Here is an 18,420-nt window from a genome sequence, read left to right on the forward strand (position 1 = left end):
TTTTAAAAAATTCATTTATTCATTCATGAGAGACACACAGAGAATGAGGCAGAGACAAAGGCAGAGGGGGAAGCAGGCTTCCTGCAGGGAGCACGATGTGGGACTCCATCCCAAAACTCTGGGATCATGCTCTGAGCCCAAGGCAGACGCCCAACCGCTGAGCCACCCAGGCGTCCCTATATTCTATATCTTGATTGAGTTTGGGTATCTAATTGTCAAAACACAGCTACTGGTATATTCAAGACCTGTGCATTCCATTTCATTGTATGCAAACTTTAACACAAAATAAAAAGTAAGGAACTCCAAGCAAAGCTTGAACTCTAGGTAGTGAGGCTCTTGCTGAAGCATCCAGGGTGAAGCATACCAATGTCTGCAACTTACTCTGAAATGCACGCAAAACACCCAAGATGGGTGTTAGGTGATAAAATACGTAGAGGAATCTGTTAGTGCTGAATCTCTGTGTTGCACATGTGGGTGTCTGCTGTAAAATGCTTTCAACTCTTCTGTATGTTTGAAAGTGTCTTTTTATTTTTATTTTATTTTTTTTGAAAGTGTCTTTTTAAAAAGACTTTATTTATTTCTTCATGAGAGACACTGAGAGAGAGGCAGAGATACAGGCAGAGGGAGAAGCAAGTTTTTCAGTGGGGAGCCCAATGTGGGACTCGATCCCAGGACCCCAGAACTTGGAGGTCATGTCCTGAGCCAAAGGCAAGTGCTCAACCACTGAGCCACCCAGCACCTGTCCTTTTGCTCTTTTAATGGAGGCTTCATCACGTAGCCATGCCTGATGAACTCACTGGCCGCTGGTGATTGATTCTACCTCCAGCCATCATTAGGTGTTTCCCCAAAGTCACTTACTCACGTAACAAAAAACATATTTATCGTTCTCACTTAGGAAATTCCAAGGATTTTAGGAGCTCTGTGCCAGGAACTGGGTGAAGGCCAAATACATATTTCTTATTATAAATCACAGTATCACAGGTAGATGGTGGGCATGGGTCCTGGGCTCACCCTACACGTAATCTCACACGGTGAAACCTTCCTCTAGGGGGAGTTAAGGCCAGGATGCTTTGCCCCTTTATTTCCTGCTCATTTTCAGGGCTTGATTCTCTCATTCTTCCTTAGATTCCATGAGCTACACAACATCTTGGGAATATATTCCTTCTCTGCCATAACTAGCCAAGTGTTTTCTGCTGCTTGTGAACCAGGACTCTGAGTGAGTACAGTCCAAATAGGAGTACAGTCACTTACAATCACTGGTACTTTTACCAACTAACCTGGCATAAGAGCTCAGTGTGTAGACAGTGCTTTCATTCACTGGTCGTAGTCTGTCGGGCTGCTGGAACAAAATACCATAGACCGGGTGGCTTATGAACAGCAGATGCGTATTCCTCAGTTCAGGCTGGAAGCCCAAGATCAAGGCGCCAGTTCTTTGGTGTCTGGTGAGGGGCTGTTCTCTCTTGCACCATATGAACAAACCAGGAAAAGATGTCTTACTAAAACCCAACCCTGCTGGCACCCTGATCTCAGGCTTCCCAGCCCCTCGAACTGTGAAAAACAAATGTTTGTGGTTTAAGCCACCCTGCCTGTGGTATTCAGCCCAAAATAAGACTGGACTGGGTGATTCTTTGCTGTGGGGGCCGCCCTGCACATCTCAGGATGCCTCGCAGCACCCCTGGCTTCCACCTGCTAGATGCCAGGAGATTCCTCTCTCTCAGGTTGTGGCAATCAAAACTGTCTCCAGACATTCCCTGATGCCTGTATTTGGGACTCTTCTATTATTACTGTTGATTCTATGACTCCATGCTAGTCACCCAGCAGATTCTGGGAACTCCACTGTAATTACCCAGCTGGCTCTGGAGCTCCTCTTGCAATTATCCAGCTGGTTCCTGAGACTACACCATGATTTCCTAGCTCATTCCAGTGACTTTACATCCTTCAGTGATTTTGCATAATTATGGCCAATTCCTAGAACACTGCCATAATATCTGGCCTTCTATAGAAATCCAATCATAATTGCCCAGTTTTCTTACTTTATGTATTATGTAGAGTCCTGCTGAGGTCTCTGGGATTTCAGTCCCTTTTCTGGGTAGCAGGAACATAGATGGAATTCTGATTCTATCTTGTCCTCAAAGAGCTTATAGGCTGTTGGAAGGAGAGAAATTAAGGCACTGTATCACCCAGAGACATGACAGAGCCAGCACAGAACCTGGTGGGACCACAGAGGACTGTAGAGAGAAGACAGCAGGGCTTCCTGGACAGCTGGGTAGTTTGTGCCCTGCACAACTCCAGGTCACCATCCCACAAACTCCATTTTCAATACAGTCCCTTGGAAACTTTGAATGCAAGACCACTTCTGAGACTTCCCAGACAGGCATCCAGGCCTGCTCTGGAGCTCCTCATGCAATTATCCAGCTGGTTCCTGAGACTACGCCATGATTTCCTAGCTCATTCCAGTGACTATGCATCCTTCAGTAACTTTGCGTGATTATACAAATTCCCCATCCCTCACTCAGACACCAACCACACTGCTCCCCCTGGTCATCTTTGAACAAGCACCACAGGCATCCACTGCAGGCTTTGCTCCAGCTGCTGCCTCTACTTACTGGGAGCTGTGTACCGCCAGCTGACCACTGACCAACTTCACCTCTTGCTCCAACTGTTGCCACATGCCATGTCCTCACGCTTTCCCTGGCTTCCTCATGAACATCAAAGCCCTCCCCTGCCCCCAGGTGCTCTAGATTCTTGGACCTCCCCTCCACTTTCTAAATCATTTTTTAAAAATTTTATTTATTTATTCATGAGAGACACACACAGAGAGGCAGAGTTATAGGCACAGGGAGAAGCAGGCTCCCTGTGGGGAGCCTAATGTGGGACTTGATGGCAGGACCCTGGGAACATGACCTGAGCCAAAGGCAGACGTTCAACCACTGAGCCACCCAGGTGTCTTCCACTTTCCTATTTTCCAAATCACTCTTCTTCTGGTAGACCTCGAATTTACTGCTGTCCATGGTGTATGGCCTGTTTCCCTCTGCAGAAATATAAGCTTCTCAAGGGCAGGGATCCTTGTCTGTTCATCTGATGAATCTCAAGAGTATTGAATAGTATCTGGCATACAGTAGAGGATCAGCAAATACTTACTGAATGAAAGAAAAAATAATTTCTCAGATGAAAAAAAATTGTTTTCCCTTTGACTTCTAAAAGCATTTCTCCACTTTGCCCACAAGAGGGAGAACAAGATACATGCTAATTCCTTACGGCCCCAGGTGGGTGGTCTTTGATGATGAACCTGCTCCTGTTCTTGGATTTCAGCACCTCTTTGAAACATGGGAGACACAAAGCCCCCATGTGCCTATCTCTCTGTGTTGGTGGAGACCCAGTCACACTCGAGGAGAAACCCACCTCCAAATCATCGCACTACCAGGAAACCATCAAAGGACGCCAGGATGAGCTCACAGGGGAGGACTCTTATCCAACATTTTGATTTTGTTTTTTTTAAAGATTTTATTTATTTATTCATGAGAGACACAGAGAGAGAGAGAGAGAGAGAGACAGGCAGAGGGAGAAGCAGGCTCCCTGTGGGGAGCCTGATGCGGAACTTGATCCCAGGACCCCAGGATCACGACCAGAGCCAAAGGCAGACACACAACCACTAAAACACCCAGGCGCCCCGAGGATGCCGATTTTCATAAAAGCACAGCCCATGTTCTGAGGTGAGCTGCTGCTGCCCCATCCCTTGGGCACCTCTGTGTAAATACCTAGGTGTTATCCTCACACTTCCCTTCTGGGGCTGGTACTAGGAGTCGGTGGCACACAGCTTGGACATTCCTTGTCAAATGAGCCAGGGGGTCTCACCTGACAGCCTCCTCCCAGTTCTGGGGCCTGGGGGTGCATGCCCGACTCTGGTCGAATGTTAGACTTTCTCACCACATTCTATGCTTGTCTCACATCCTTCCTTGAATATTCTTCAATCTCTCTATGCCTCCACCTGGGTCCAGTCATCTGGCCACATTTCAGCTCACGATGTCCCTTGTCAGTCCAGTTTACTATCAGTTGAGTTCATAATTTCAGTCGCTACATTTTTCAAAATTCTATAACTTTCATTTATTTTTTTATTTTAAAAATATTTTATGTATTTATTTATTCATGAGAAACACATAGAGAGAGGCAGAGACATAGGCAGAGGGAGAAGCAAGCTCCCCGCAGGGAGCCTGATGCAGGACTCGATCCCAGGACCCTGGGATCACGACCTGAGCCAAAGGCAGATGCTCAACCACTGAGCCACTCAGGTGCCCCCAGAATTTTCATTTATTTGCATTTATATCCTCCAACACTCTCCATTTCTTTGTTTGACACCATAAATTATGGTTATTCAACGCCCAGTGTGGTCTATTCTTATTACATTTCTTTCCTCTGAGCTTTCTGGCCTCCTCTTGAACTCATGATACATGGTTGTTTTTGATGACTTGCCAAAAATGCCGTGCAACAAGTTCAAGGCTGCTTTGCCTCTTTGTGGCAATCTTTCTCCGGTTTGGTTTTGCTTCTGGCAGGGAGATGGCTTGGGACTAGGTGCCTCTGTTTAAAACTGGATTTCTGCCCTACTGAGATCTTACTAATGTCCAATTGACCTTCATCCCCTCAGATCCCATCCCAGAGCCTGGGGTGTTTATGGTGTCCCTCAACCATGAAGGGTCCTTCAGCTTGACACCCTTGATTTGAAATGTCGTTTAATTAGACTGCCAAATGTTCCTTCAGCTTTTGGGATCCCTGGGTGGTGCAGCAGTTTGGCGCCTGCCTTTGGCCCAGGGCGTGATCCTGGAGACCCAGGATCGAATCCCACGTTGGGCTCCCGGTGCATGGAGCCTGCTTCTCCCTCTGCCTGTGTCTCTGCCGCCCCCCCCCCCCCGTGACTATCATAAATAAATAAAAATTAAAAAAAAACTCAAATGTTCCTTCACCTTTTCAGCCGCACATGTACTGCTTTTACTTTCAGAATCAGTAAACTGTCCATGTAAAACTACCCTCAAAAATAAATTCCCCTATCTTGGCTTTCTTCTGTTTTACATCTTATTTTTTTTTAATTTATTTTTTATTGGTGTTCAATTTACTAACATACAGAATAACACCCAGTGCCCGTCACCCATTCACTCCCACCCCCCGCCCTCCTCCCCTTCTACCACCCCTAGTTCGTTTCCCAGAGTTAGCAGTCTTTACGTTCTGTCTCCCTTTCTGATATTTTAGAATCATTGATTCTGCCTGCTTGGAAGCTCTCCAAGGCCTGCAAACACATGTTTTTATTTTATTTTGTTTTATTTTATTTTATTTTATTTTATTTGTTTGTGTGTGTGTGTGTGTGTTTTACAGTGGAAAATGTAGTTTAAAACAACCTAGTCAGACGTTTCTGGAAACCAAACTTTCCATCAGCTTCTTTTTGGGGGACTACCTTCCTGTCTTAAGTCCATACATTTGTATAAATCCAAACAACTCATCTCTCTCCTGGAGGTGGAGAGCTTCCTAACTGATCTAATTACACAGCTTTTGTTTCCTTTAATAAATGTAAAGTATAATTTATTAAATTACTGTTAAACATAGTGTAGCAATACTAGGTGAGAGCATAGGATCATCAGGATTGGAATCCAGGTCCACCTCTTACTTGATGAACATGCTATTCAAATTATTATTATTATTATTATTATTATTATTTTAATTTCAAGTTTTTATTTAAATTTTAGTTAGTTGACATACAGTGAAATACTGGTTTCAGGAATAGAATTCAGGGATTCATCACTTACACATAACACCCAGTGTTCATCACAGCAAGTGCTCTCCCTTAAGGCCCATCCCCCATCCAACCCATTCCTCCCCACCTCCCCTCCATCAGTTCTCAGTTTGTTCTCTATCATTAGGAGTCTCATGATTTCCTTCCCTCTCTCTCTTCCCCCTCCATGTTTATCTATTTTGTTCTTAAATTCCACATATGAGTGAAATCATATAACTGTCTTTCTCTGATTAAGTTACTTCACTTAAGATAATATCCTCTAGTTCCATCCACATTGTTGCAAATGGCAAGATTTCATCCTTCTGATTTCATCCTCTCTGATAGCTAATGTTATATATAACATCTTCTTTATCCAGGCACCTGTTGATGGACATCTGGGATCCTTCCACAGTTTGGCTATTGTGGACATTGCTGCTATAAACATTGGGGTGCAGGTGTACCTTCAGATCACTACATCTGTATCTTTGGGGTAAATACCCAGTAGTATAATTGCTGGGCCATAGGGTAGCTCTATTTTTAACTCTTTGAGGAACCTCCACACTGTTCTCCAGAGTGGCTGCCCCAGTTTCCATTCCCACCAGCAGTGTGAGAGGGTTCCCCTTTTTCTGCATCCTCACCAACATCTGTTGTTTCCTGTGCTGTTAATTTTAGCCATTCTGACTGGCACGAAGCAGTACCTCATTGTGATTTGATTTCTATTTCCCTGGTGCCAAGCAATGCTGAGCATTTTTTCATGGGCTTATTGGCCATGTGTAGGTCTTCTTTGGAGAAATGTCTGTTCATGTATTTTGCCCATTTCTTCACTGGATTATTTATTTTTGGGGTGTTGAATATGATAAGTTCTTTATAGATTTTGGATACACTAATCAAATTAATTAATCCTCTAAGCATCAGTATTCTCATTTATAAAATGGGTCTAATAATGGAAACTCCTTTCCTGAGCTATGATGCTGATTAAGTGAACTACCCATTTGTAAGACTCACAATAGCATCTGCCACATAAGTGCTCAGAAAAATGTTTGCCATGATTTTTACTGCCTCCTTGGGTTCTGTCTCCATAAATGATTCATAGTGAATGTTTCAGACAAAAATCTGATTATGCCAGGCTTATATTTCACACTTCACCCATAATCTTTAAAGATAAAATCCCAAATCTTTACACGGTAATTCAGTCCCCACTATTTCCCGCTTAGTTCTCCCATCTCTGGCTCTTCTGGAATTGCTACAACTTGTCTGAGCTGGCAAAGTTGTTTCCTGACTCTCCCACAGAAGCTTTCCCCTCTGCCCAGACTCTTCCTAGCCCTCCACTCTGCTTTCCCAGGCCAGGAGTTTATCGGTCCATGCACTCCTGCCGAAACAGTGTTATTATATCCACACACAAGGTCAAGTCCCCTTTTCACCCAAGCTCAAGGCCACTGCTTTCTTTAGTGCCCTTCTTCCATGAGCAGGGGTGGCTTACTGAGCACCAGAATGTCATGGCTTCTCTTGGATAGCATGGCATGATCACCAGAGACAGCCGCCCTACTGGGCACAGTGTTACCTGCCTCATGGCACCCACCGTGGACTTGTGACTTGGCCTCACCTTTGGAATGTGAGCAGAAGAGATATGTGTCACTTCAGAGTTTTGTTTTGTTTTGAAATGGATGTACCATTTTTACTCTCTCTCCTTTCTGGTGACAGAGTACTCCAAGGTCTTGGGAGGTGTTGGAGCCAAAATATAGAAGAATCCTGGGAGCATGAGTCGCCCCATGGAGGAGCTCCAAGTGTCAATCTGGGACACCCATACCTGACTGAGCAATAAACATTCCATTGCCATGAACTACTGATATTTTTGAGGTTGATTTATTTAAAAAAAATCTGGGACACCTTGGTGGTTCTGTGGTTGAGTGTCTGCCTTTGGCTCAAGGCACGATCCCGGGGTCCTGAGATTGAGTCCCACATCAGGCTTCCTGCAGGGAGCTACTTCTCCCTCTACCTATTTCTCTGCCTCTCTCTATGTGTCTCTCATGAATAAATAAATAAAAACTTTTTAAAAAAACTAAGGTTACTGTAGGTTACATATAACCACTGCAATTATATAATTATTTGAATAGTTCAATAGGTCAGTTCGATAGGTGTCTTCCTCATTAGACCATGAGCTCCATTAATTTGTGTATCTCAAGCATTTGGGACAGGCACAGGCCCCTTACGAGGTACCCAATAAATATGTATTAGTTGGGGGGAAAAAAGAAAACTCACCAAATCACATTTATTAAAATTCCTTGGGGAGATAACTGGCTTGAGGTACTGCATTCTTTGTGAGACACTTACATCTAACACTTGAGTCAGTGCTCGGAATCCCTCTCCACACCCCAGAGCCAGGGTTGCCAATCTGGACTTCACGTTTCAGACTGAAATAATGTTCAAGGAGGGCGTGAGTGTGGAAAAGAAAGTCAGGGGGTGGGATGGAGCAGTTCTGTCCCATCCTTCCAGTCAAAGGAAGGAGGGACTAGGTCTTGTGGATGACCTTTCTGTAAGACCCTTGGTAAGAAAACCACAAGATGATTGGGACTGAGTCTTTGACTCCCACACTCTGTCCATCTGTCTTCACGCCTGACTGCATAGGAACACGGCCATGTCTCTGCAAGAGACAGTCACTGTGGCAGCCTAGCACAGTGTCATGTGATCACAGCTGGTGATTTCTGGTGGGACAGATACCCAGATGTTGCCTAATCTTGGGTCTTGTTCCTTGTGTTCAGACCAAAAGGAAAATGAATGGGCCCCATGGAGTCCTTCAAGCCCAAAGTCAAGAACCCAGAGAATGGGAACTGACCCCCACTCACATGACTAATCTCTCTCTCTTCTATTTGGTTGTGACAAGTCTCTTCAAGTTAACCAAGATGCATGTTATTTTTCGTGTCTCTGTGATGTTACTCGGAACACCCATTTGTCCAGTTCCTCTTATGTCTTGAAGAGTCAGTCAGCCCAGATGGTGCATAGGATGGAGGGGTTATAATAGTACACTCCGTTGCTATACAGACTCATGTATTTCTTCTTTACTTCCCACATGAGGTGGAGGTGTCTGTTTGCTCACTGGGAATGTGTGAGTTTTTCCCTTCGCAAAGGAGGAGTGTCCTTGGGAGATGGTCTCCCTTGCAACCACGTTTGCAAGAAATTGTGTTCTTCAAAATACACCATAGGAGAATCAAGCCTCATCTAGAGCTCGAATAGATATTCACAATGCATATACCTGACAAAGAACTTTGTGCTAACAAGAAAAATAGAAAGCTTCCTACCATTTACTCACAAAAGAGAGTCAATGCAATTTTTTAAGATGAGGAAATGAGAAAAGGACTCATAGGGACATTTCACATAAATACAAAAAAAGATATCCAAATGACCAAAACCATATGAAAATATTCCCAGCAGCATTAGTCACCAAAGAAGTGCAAACTGAAACCATAGGGAGATACCACCACCGGTAGTGGCGTGTCTGCAACAGAATATGTAAAACTCCAGCAGTTGGTAAGGACGTACAGTAACCAAAGCACTCAAACGTACCGTGTATAAATCGATACAATCACCATGAAAAATGTTGGCCATACCTGCTAACAGTGGATAAGAACGCAACACAAAACACAAGGATTACGCTCCTACATTTGTACCAACTGACATGCACCTATACACTCATCTATATTAGACTCATGTCTAATAGACATGTCTTAGGCTATTCAGAGCAATACTCTCTGTCCTAGACAAGAAGCTAAATAAATGCCCATTAACACTAATGGATAAATACATTGTGGTTATCACACAACAAGATATTCCAGAGCAACGAGAATTGATGGTTTACATTTCCACACATTATTATGGATCAATCTTACCAAATTTGGTGGAGTAAAAGGAGCCAAACACATACAAAGAGACTGTGGAGTATATTCACCTCTGGGTAAAGAACACAAACAAGCAAATTGAATCCATGCTGTTAGAAATCAGGATATGCATTACTTTTGGAAAGAAGTAACTGGAAAGCAGAATAAGGGGGCCTTGTGTGTGCTAGTAATGCTCTGTTTATGAACCAGGGTGATGGTGACATGAGAGTGCTCCATTCGTGCAGTTTTATCAAACTGTGCATTTGATATGCGTGCTCTTTGTCCATTGTACCTCGATGAAAGTAAATACAAACACACCCAAGACTCATCACAGTAAAAGTGCTGAAACACAAAGAATCTTAAAAGCAGTGAAGGAAGAAAGGGCACATTACTTTCAAAGGAGCAACAACAGCAATTACAGTTCATTCACAACATAGATGACTAGCATCACTAGGTATTTATCCAAAGGACACAAATATAGTGATCCGAAGGGGTACCTGTACCCTAATGTTTAGAGCAGCAATGTCTACAATAGCCAAACTATGGAAAGAGCCCAGATGTCCATCAACGGATGAATGGATAGAGACGATATAGGGTATATATACAATGGAATATTACTCAGCCATTGAGAAGAATGAAATCCTGACATTTGCAACGATGTAGATGGAACTGAGGGTCTTATGCTAAGTGAAATAAGTCAATCAGAGAAAGATAATTATCATATCATCTCACTCACCTGTGGAATTTAATAAACGAAACAGAGGATCACAGGGGAAGAAACGAAAAAATAAAATAAGATGAAATCAGAGAGGGAGACAAACCATGGGAGTCACTTAACTATAGGAAACAAACTGAGGGCTGATGGAGGGTAGGGATGGGGTAACTAGGTGATGAGCATTAAGAAGGACATGTGAGGGATAGGCAAGATGGCAGAAGAGTAGGGTCCCCAAGTCACCTGTCCCCACCAACTTACCTGGATAACTTTCAAATCATCCTGAAAACCTACTAATTCGGCCTGAGATTTAAAGAGAGAACAGCTGGAATGCTACAGAGAGAAGAGTTTGCGCTTCTAACAAGTACAATGTGTTTGTAGCCACTCTGCACTGAGCAAAATGACTAGAAAGAAGAACTCACCACAAATGAAAGAATCAGAAACAGTACTCTCTTCCACAGAGTTACAGAATTTGGATTACAATTCGATGTCAGAAAGCCAATTCAGAAGCACAATTATAAAGATACTGGTGGCTCTGGAAAAAAGCATAAAGGATTCAAGAGACTTCATGACTGCATAATTTAGATCTAATCAGGCCAAAATTAAAAATCAATTAAATGAGTTGCAATCCAAACTGGAGGTTCTAACAACGAGGGTTAATGAGGTAGAAGAAAGAGTGAGTGACATAGAAGACAAGTTGATGGCAAGGAAGGAAGCTGAGGAGAAAAGAGAAAAACAATTAAAAGACCATGAGGAAAGGTTAAGGGAAATAAATGACAGCCTCAGAAGGAAAAATCTACGTTTAATGGGGGTTCCAGAGGGCACCAAAAGGGCCAGAGGGCCAGAAAGTGTATTTGAACAAATCATAGAGCTGAAAACTTCCCTAACGTGGGGAGGGAAACAGGCATTCAGATCCAGGAGATAGAGAGATCCCCCCTAAAATCAATAAAAACCACTTAACACCTTGGCATTTAATAGTGAAACTTGCAAATTCCAAAGATAAAGAGAAAATCCTTAAAGCAACGAGAGTCAAGAGATTCTTAACTATATGGGAAGAAGTATTAGATTAACAGCAGACCTCTCCACAGAGACCTGGCAGACCAGAAAGGGCTGGCAGGTTATATTCAGGGTCCTAAATGAGAAGAACATGCAGCCAAGAATATTTTATCCAGCAAGGCTCTCAATCTCTCATTCAATAGAAGGAGAGATAAAGAGCTTCCAAGATAGGCCAAAACTGAAAGAATATGTAACCACCAAAATATTGGTGGTTAGGAAACATATCTTTCCTAAGGAAAGAGGAAGTCCAAAGAAACAATCCACAAAACAGGGACTGAAGAGGTATTATGATGACACTAAATTCATACCTTTCAATAATAACTCTGAATATGAATGGGCTTAATGATCCCATCAAAAGGCACAGGGTTTCAGACTGGATAAAAAAGCAAGACCCATCTATTTGCTGTCTACAAGAGACTCATTTGAGACCTAAGGACACCTCCAGCCTGAAAATGAAAGGTTGGAGAACCACTTACTATTCAAATGGTCCTTAAAAGAAAGCAGAGGTAGCAATCCTCATATCAGATAATTCAAATTTTATTCCAAAGACTGTAGTGAGAGATGAAGAGGGACACTATATCATACTTAAAGGATCTATCCAACAAGAGGACCTAACAACCATGAATATTTATGCCCCTAATGTAGTAGCTGCTGAGTATATCACTCAATTAATAACCAAAGTTAAGACATACTTAGATAATAACACTTAGGCTGGGAGACTTCAACATGGCATTTTCTGTAAATGACAGATATTATAAGCACAAAATCCCAAAAGAAACAAGAGCTTTAAACGATACACTGGCTCAGATGGATTTCTCAGATATTTACAGAACTTTACATCCAAATGCAACTGAATACACATTCTTCTCAAGTGCACATGGAACTTTCTCCAGAATAGACCACATACTAGGTCACAAATCAGGTCTTAACTGATGCCAAAAAGATTGGGATTGTCCCCTGCATATTTTCAGACCATAATGCTTTGACACTAGAACTAAATCACAAGAAGAGATTTGGAAGAAATTCAAACACGTGGAAGTTAAAGACCATTCTGCTAAAAGATGAAAGGGTCAACCAGGAGATTAGAGAAGAATTAAAAAGATTCAGGGAAACTAATGAGAATGAAGATACAACCATTCAAAATCTTTGGGAAAATGTTGGAGAGGATGTGGAGAAAAGGGAACCCTCATACACTGTTGGTGGGAATGTGAACTGGTGCAGCCACTCTGGAAAACTGTGTGGAGGTTCCTCAAACAGTTAAAAATATACCTGCCCTACGACCCAGCAATTGCACTGCTGGGGATTTACCCCAAAGATACAGATGCAGTGAAACGCCGGGACACCTGCACCCCGATGTTTATAGCAGCAATGGCCACGATAGCCAAACTGTGGAAGGAGCCTCGGTGTCCAACGAAAGATGAATGGATAAAGAAGATGTGGTTTATGTATACAATGGAATATTACTCAGCTATTAGAAATGACAAATACCCACCATTTGCTTCAACGTGGATGGAACTGGAGGGTATTATGCTGAGTGAAGTAAGCCAGTCGGAGAAGGACAAACATTATATGTTCTCATTCATTTGGGGAATATAAATAATAGTGAAAGGGAATATAAGGGAAGGGGGAAGAAATGTGTGGGAAATATCAGAAAGGGAGACAGAACGTAAAGACTGCTAACTCTGGGAAACGAACTAGGGGTGTTGGAAGGGGAGGAGGGCGGGGGGTGGGAGTGAATGGGTGACGGGCACTGGGGGTTATTCTGTATGTTAGTAAATTGAACACCAATAAAAAATAAATAAAAAAATTAAAAAAAATAAAGTAAAAATAAAAAAATAAAAATAAATAAATAAAATAAATAAAAACCTCCCAAGACACAAAAGTCCAGGGCCAGATGGCTTCCCAGGGGAATTCTGTCAAACGTTTAAAGAAGAAACCATACCTATTCTACTAAAGCTGTTCTGAAAGATAGAAAGAGATGGAATACTTCCAAACTCGTTCTATGAGGCCAGCATCACCTTAATTCCAAAACCAGGCAAAGACCCCACCAAAAAGAAGAATTATAGACCAATATCCCTGTAAAGACAGATACAAAAATTCTTAACAAGATACTAGCCAGTAGGATCCAACAGCACATTAAGAAGATTATTCACTATGACCAAGTGGTATTTACCCCAGGATGCAAGGCTGGTTCAACACTCGGAAAGCAATCAACGTGATAGATCATATCAACAGGAGAAAAAACAAGAACCATATGATCCTCTCAAAAGATGCAGAGAAAGCAGTTGACAAAATACAGCATCCATTCCTGATAAAAACTCTTCAGAGTGTAGGGATAGAGGGAACATTCCTCAGCATCTTAAAAGCCATCCATGAAAAGCCCACAGCAAATATAATCCACAGTGGGGAAACACTAGGAGCCTTTCCCCTAAGTTCAGGAACATGACAGGGATGCCCACTCTCACCACTGCTATTCAACATAGTACTAGAAGTCCTAGCCTCAGCAATCAGACAACAAAAAGAAATAAAAGGCATTCAAATTGGCAAAGAAGAAGTCAAACTCTCCCTCTTCGCAGATGACATGATACTGTACCTAGAAAACCCAAAAGACTCCACCCCAAGATTTCTAGAACTCACACAGCAATTCGGCAATGTGGCAGGATACAAAATCAATGCCCCGAAATCAGTGGCATTTCTCTACACTAACAATGAGACTGAAGAAAGAGAAATTAAGGAGTCATCTCATTTACAATTGCACCCAAAAGCATAAGATACCTAGGAATAAACCTAACCAAAGAGGTAAAGGATCTATACCATAAAAACTACAGAACACTTCTGAAAGAAATTGAGGAAGACACAAAAAGATAGAGAAATATTCCATACTCATGGACTGGAAGAATTAATATTGTGAAAATGTCAATGTTACCCAGGGCAATTTACACGTTTAATGCAATCCCTATCAAAATACCATGGACTTTCTTCAGAGAGTTGGAACAAATCATCTTAAGGTTTGTGTAGAATCAGAAAAGACCCTGAATGGCCAAGGGAATATTGAAAAAGTAAACCAGAGCCGGGCATCACAATGCCAGATTTCAGGTTGTACTACAAAGCTGTGGTCATCAAGACAGTGTGGTACTGGCACAAAAACAGACAAATAGATCAATGGAACAGATTAGAGAATCAAGAAATGGACCCTCAACTTTATGGTCAACTAATATTCAAGAAAGGAGGAAAGACTATCCACTGGAAAAAAGACAGTCTCTCTTCAATAAATGGTGCTGGGAAAATTGGACATCCACATGCAGAAAAATGAAACTAGACCATTCTCTTAAACCATACACAAAGATAAACTCAAAATGAAAGAAAGATCTAAATGTGAGACAAGAATCCTTCAAAATCCTAGAGGAGAGCACAGGCAACACCCTTTTTGAACTTGGCCACAGCAACTTCTTGCAACATACATCTATGAAGGCAAGGGAAACAAAAGCAAAAATGAATTATTGGGACTTCATCAAGATAAAAAGCTTCTGCACAGCAAAAGAAACAGTCAACAAAACTAAAAGACAACCTACAGAATGGGAGAAGATATTTGCAAATAACGTATCAGATAAAGGGCTAGTATCCAAGATCTATAAAGAACGTATGAAACTCAACAGCAAAGAAACAAACAATGGAATCATGAAATGGGCAAAAGACATGAACAGAAATCTCACAGAGGAAGACATAGACGTGGCCAAGAAGCACATGAGAAAATGCTCCGCATCCCGGCCATCAGGGAAATACAAATCAAAACCACAATGAGATAACACCTCACACCAGTGAGGATGGGGAAAATTAACCAGACAGGAAACAACAAATGTTGGAGAGGATGCTGAGAAAGGGAAACCCTCCTGCACTGTTGGTGGGAATGTGAACTGGTGCAGCCACTCTGGAAAACTGCGTGCAGGTTCCTCAAAGAGTTAAAAATAGATCTGCCTATGACCCAGCAATTGCACTGCTGGGGATTTACTCCAAAGATACAGATGCAATGAAATGCCAGGACACCTGCACCCCGATGTTTATAGCAGCAATATCCACAATAGCCAAACTCTGGATGGAGCCTCAGTGTCCATGGAAAGATGAATGGATAAAGAAAATGTGGTCTATGTATACAATGGAATATTACTCAGCCATTAGAAACGACAAATACCCGCCATTTGCTTCGTCGTGGATGGAACTGGAGGGTATTATGCCAAGTGAAATAAGTCAATCAGAGAAGGACAAACATTATATGGTCTCATTCATTTGGGGAATATACAAAATAGTGAAAGGGATTAAAGGGGAAAGGAGAGAAAATGAGTGGAAAATATCAAATGAGTGGGACAGAACATGAGAGACTCCTAACTCTGGGAAAGGAACAAGGGGTAGTGGAAGTGGAGGTGGGCGGGGGGTGGGGGTAACTGTGTGACGTGTACTGAGGGGGGTACTTGATGCAATGAGCACTGGGTGTTATGCTATATGTTGGCAAATTGATCTCCAATTAAAAAAAGAAAAAATAGAAGGATGTGTGATATAATGAGCACTGGGTGTTATATGCAACTGATGAATCATGACCTTCACCTCTGAAACTAAAAATACACTATATGTTAATTAAATTTATTTTAAATTAAAAAAATTTTAAAGTATAAAAATAAAACCACAGGGGAAAGAAAAGAAAGAAAGAAAGAAAGAAAGAAAGAAAGAAAGAAAGAAAGAAAGAAAGAAAGAAAGACCAGTGTCAGCAACACTAGGATGCAGTCTCTGCAAGTGCTGGAGGAGCTGCCAACCCACATCTCCAGAGTAGGAGCACGCCCTTCAGCTCCAGAGATGAGAACAAGATTATTTCAGGCAGGGGAAAACTGTTTATCACCAACAGATGGGGACCAAAAGTATAAAAGGTTCAGGGAAAAGGAAATTAATTCTTGCCAATGGGAACAGAGACACACGATGGAGGAAGAACCTTAGAAAAGATAAATATTTCTTTTTTTTTTTTTTTAGATTTTTTATTTATTTATGATAGTCACAGAGAGAGAAAGAGAGAGGCAGAGACATAGGCAGAGGGAGAAGCAGACTCCATGCACTGGGAGCCCGATGTGGGATTCGATCCCGGGTCTCCAGGATCGCGCCCTGGGCCAAAGGCAGGCGCCAAACCGCCGCGCCACCCAGGGATCCCCTCGGCCTGAGATTTAAAGAGAGAACAGCTGGAATGCTACAGTGAGAAGAGTTCACGCTTCTATCAAGGTAGGAAGACGGGGGGGGGGGGGGGGGGGAAGAAATAAAGAAACAAAAGGCATCCAAGGGGGAGGGGGCCCCCGCGAGGAGCCGGGCTAAGGCCGGGGCGAGTGCCCCCAGGACAGGAAAGCCCCATCCCGGAGGATCAGGAGCTTCACCAATCTTCCCGGGAGGAAAGGCGCTCGCAGGGAGTTAGAGCAGGACCCCAGAAGGGCGGGGATGCCCTCAGGCTCCCTGGGACACTAACAGACACCTGCCCCTGGGGAGAGCGCACCACACCCCGAGGCCGAGCTCCCTAAAGGGCTGCAGCGCGGGCACGGCTGGGCCCGGGAGCAGCTCGGAGGGGCTCGGGCGGAGGCTCCGCGTGGAGGGGGCTGCACAGCCTGGAGCAGCTCGGAGGGGCTCAGGCGGAGGCTCCGGGAGTAGGGGGCCGCGCGGCCGGGAGCGCGAATCCAACAGCGCAGGCCCGGGAGTACAGGGCACCAGGGACACAGCCCAGGATCCGACCTCCCCCCGGAACAGGCAGAGGCCAGGAGGGCCCAGGACAGCAAGGATGCTCCTGCCCCGAGCTGAGCCGATCAGTGGCCCCGCCCCGGAGCCTCCAGGCCCTGCAGACGGAGAGCTCTGGAGTTACTGCGGGAGCTGACTCTAGGGCTCCAAGCTGGCCGCCGCCACTGCGGTTGTTCCTCCTGGGACCTCACGGGGTAAACAACCCCCACTGAGCCTCACAGTGGCCTCACCGGATAAACAGCTTATCTTTCGCTGAGCAGCTCCCCCAAGTGCTCACACCTGAAAATCAGCACAGCAGGCCCCTCCCCCAGAAGACTGGCTAGACGGACAGGGGAAAAACAAATTATTGACCAAGCAGCACTGGAAAGTTCCAGGGGAAGTCAAGAGACTTACAGTATACAGAATCAGAGGATACTCCCCCTTGTTTTTTTTTCTTTGTTTTTTGTTTTGTTTTGTTTTGTTTTGCTGTTTGATTTCCGTTTGCTTCCCCTTTTTTTCTTTTTCTTTTCTTTTTTCTTTTTTTCTCTTTTTTCTTCCTTTTTTCTTTTTCTTTCCTTCTTCCTCTTCATTCTTTTTCTCCTTTTCCCAATACAACTTGTTTTTGGCCACTCTGCACTGAGCAAAATGACTAGAAGGAAAACCTCACCTCAAGAGAAAGAATCAGAAACAGTCCTCTCTCCCACAGTTACAAAATCTGGATTACAATTCAACGTCAGAAAGCCAATTCAGAAGCACTATTATACAGCTACTGGTGGCTCTAGAAAAAAGCATAAAGGACTCAAGAGACTTCATGACTGCAGAATTTAGATCTAATCAGTCAGAAATTAAAAATCAATTGAATGAGATGCAATCCAAACTAGAAGTCCTAACCATGAGGGTTAATGAGGTGGAAGAACAAGTGACTGACATAGAAGACAAGTTGATGGCAAAGAGGGAAACTGAGGAAAAAAGAGACAAACAATTAAAAGATCATGAGGATAGATTAAGGGAAATAAGTGACAGCCTGAGGAAGAAAAACCTATGTTTAATTGGGGTTCCCGAGGGCACCGAAAGGGACAGAGGTCCAGAATATGTATTTGAACAAATCATAGCTGAAAACTTTCCTAATCTAGGAAGGGAAACAGGCATTCAAATCCAGGAAATAGAGAGATCCCCCCCTAAAATCAATAAAAACCGTTCAACACCTCGACATTTAATAGTTAACTTGCAAATTCCAAAGATAAAGAGAAGATCCTTAAAGCAGCAAGAGACAAGAAATCCCT

General features: G+C 43.2%; 1 long non-coding RNA gene across 1 annotated transcript; it reads left to right on the forward strand.

Annotated features, from left to right (window-relative positions):
- The first annotated feature begins 1,123 nt into the window (after nucleotides 1-1,123).
- Nucleotides 1,124-7,598, forward strand: LOC140623643 (uncharacterized). The gene is made up of 2 exons (XR_012023200.1): nucleotides 1,124-1,216; nucleotides 7,460-7,598. It is a non-coding gene; the product is annotated as an uncharacterized lncRNA (long non-coding RNA).
- Nucleotides 7,599-18,420: the final 10,822 nt, after the last annotated feature.

Source organism: Canis lupus, chromosome 1, assembly GCF_048164855.1.
Source record: "Canis lupus baileyi chromosome 1, mCanLup2.hap1, whole genome shotgun sequence".
Taxonomy (NCBI): Eukaryota; Metazoa; Chordata; class Mammalia; order Carnivora; family Canidae; genus Canis; species Canis lupus.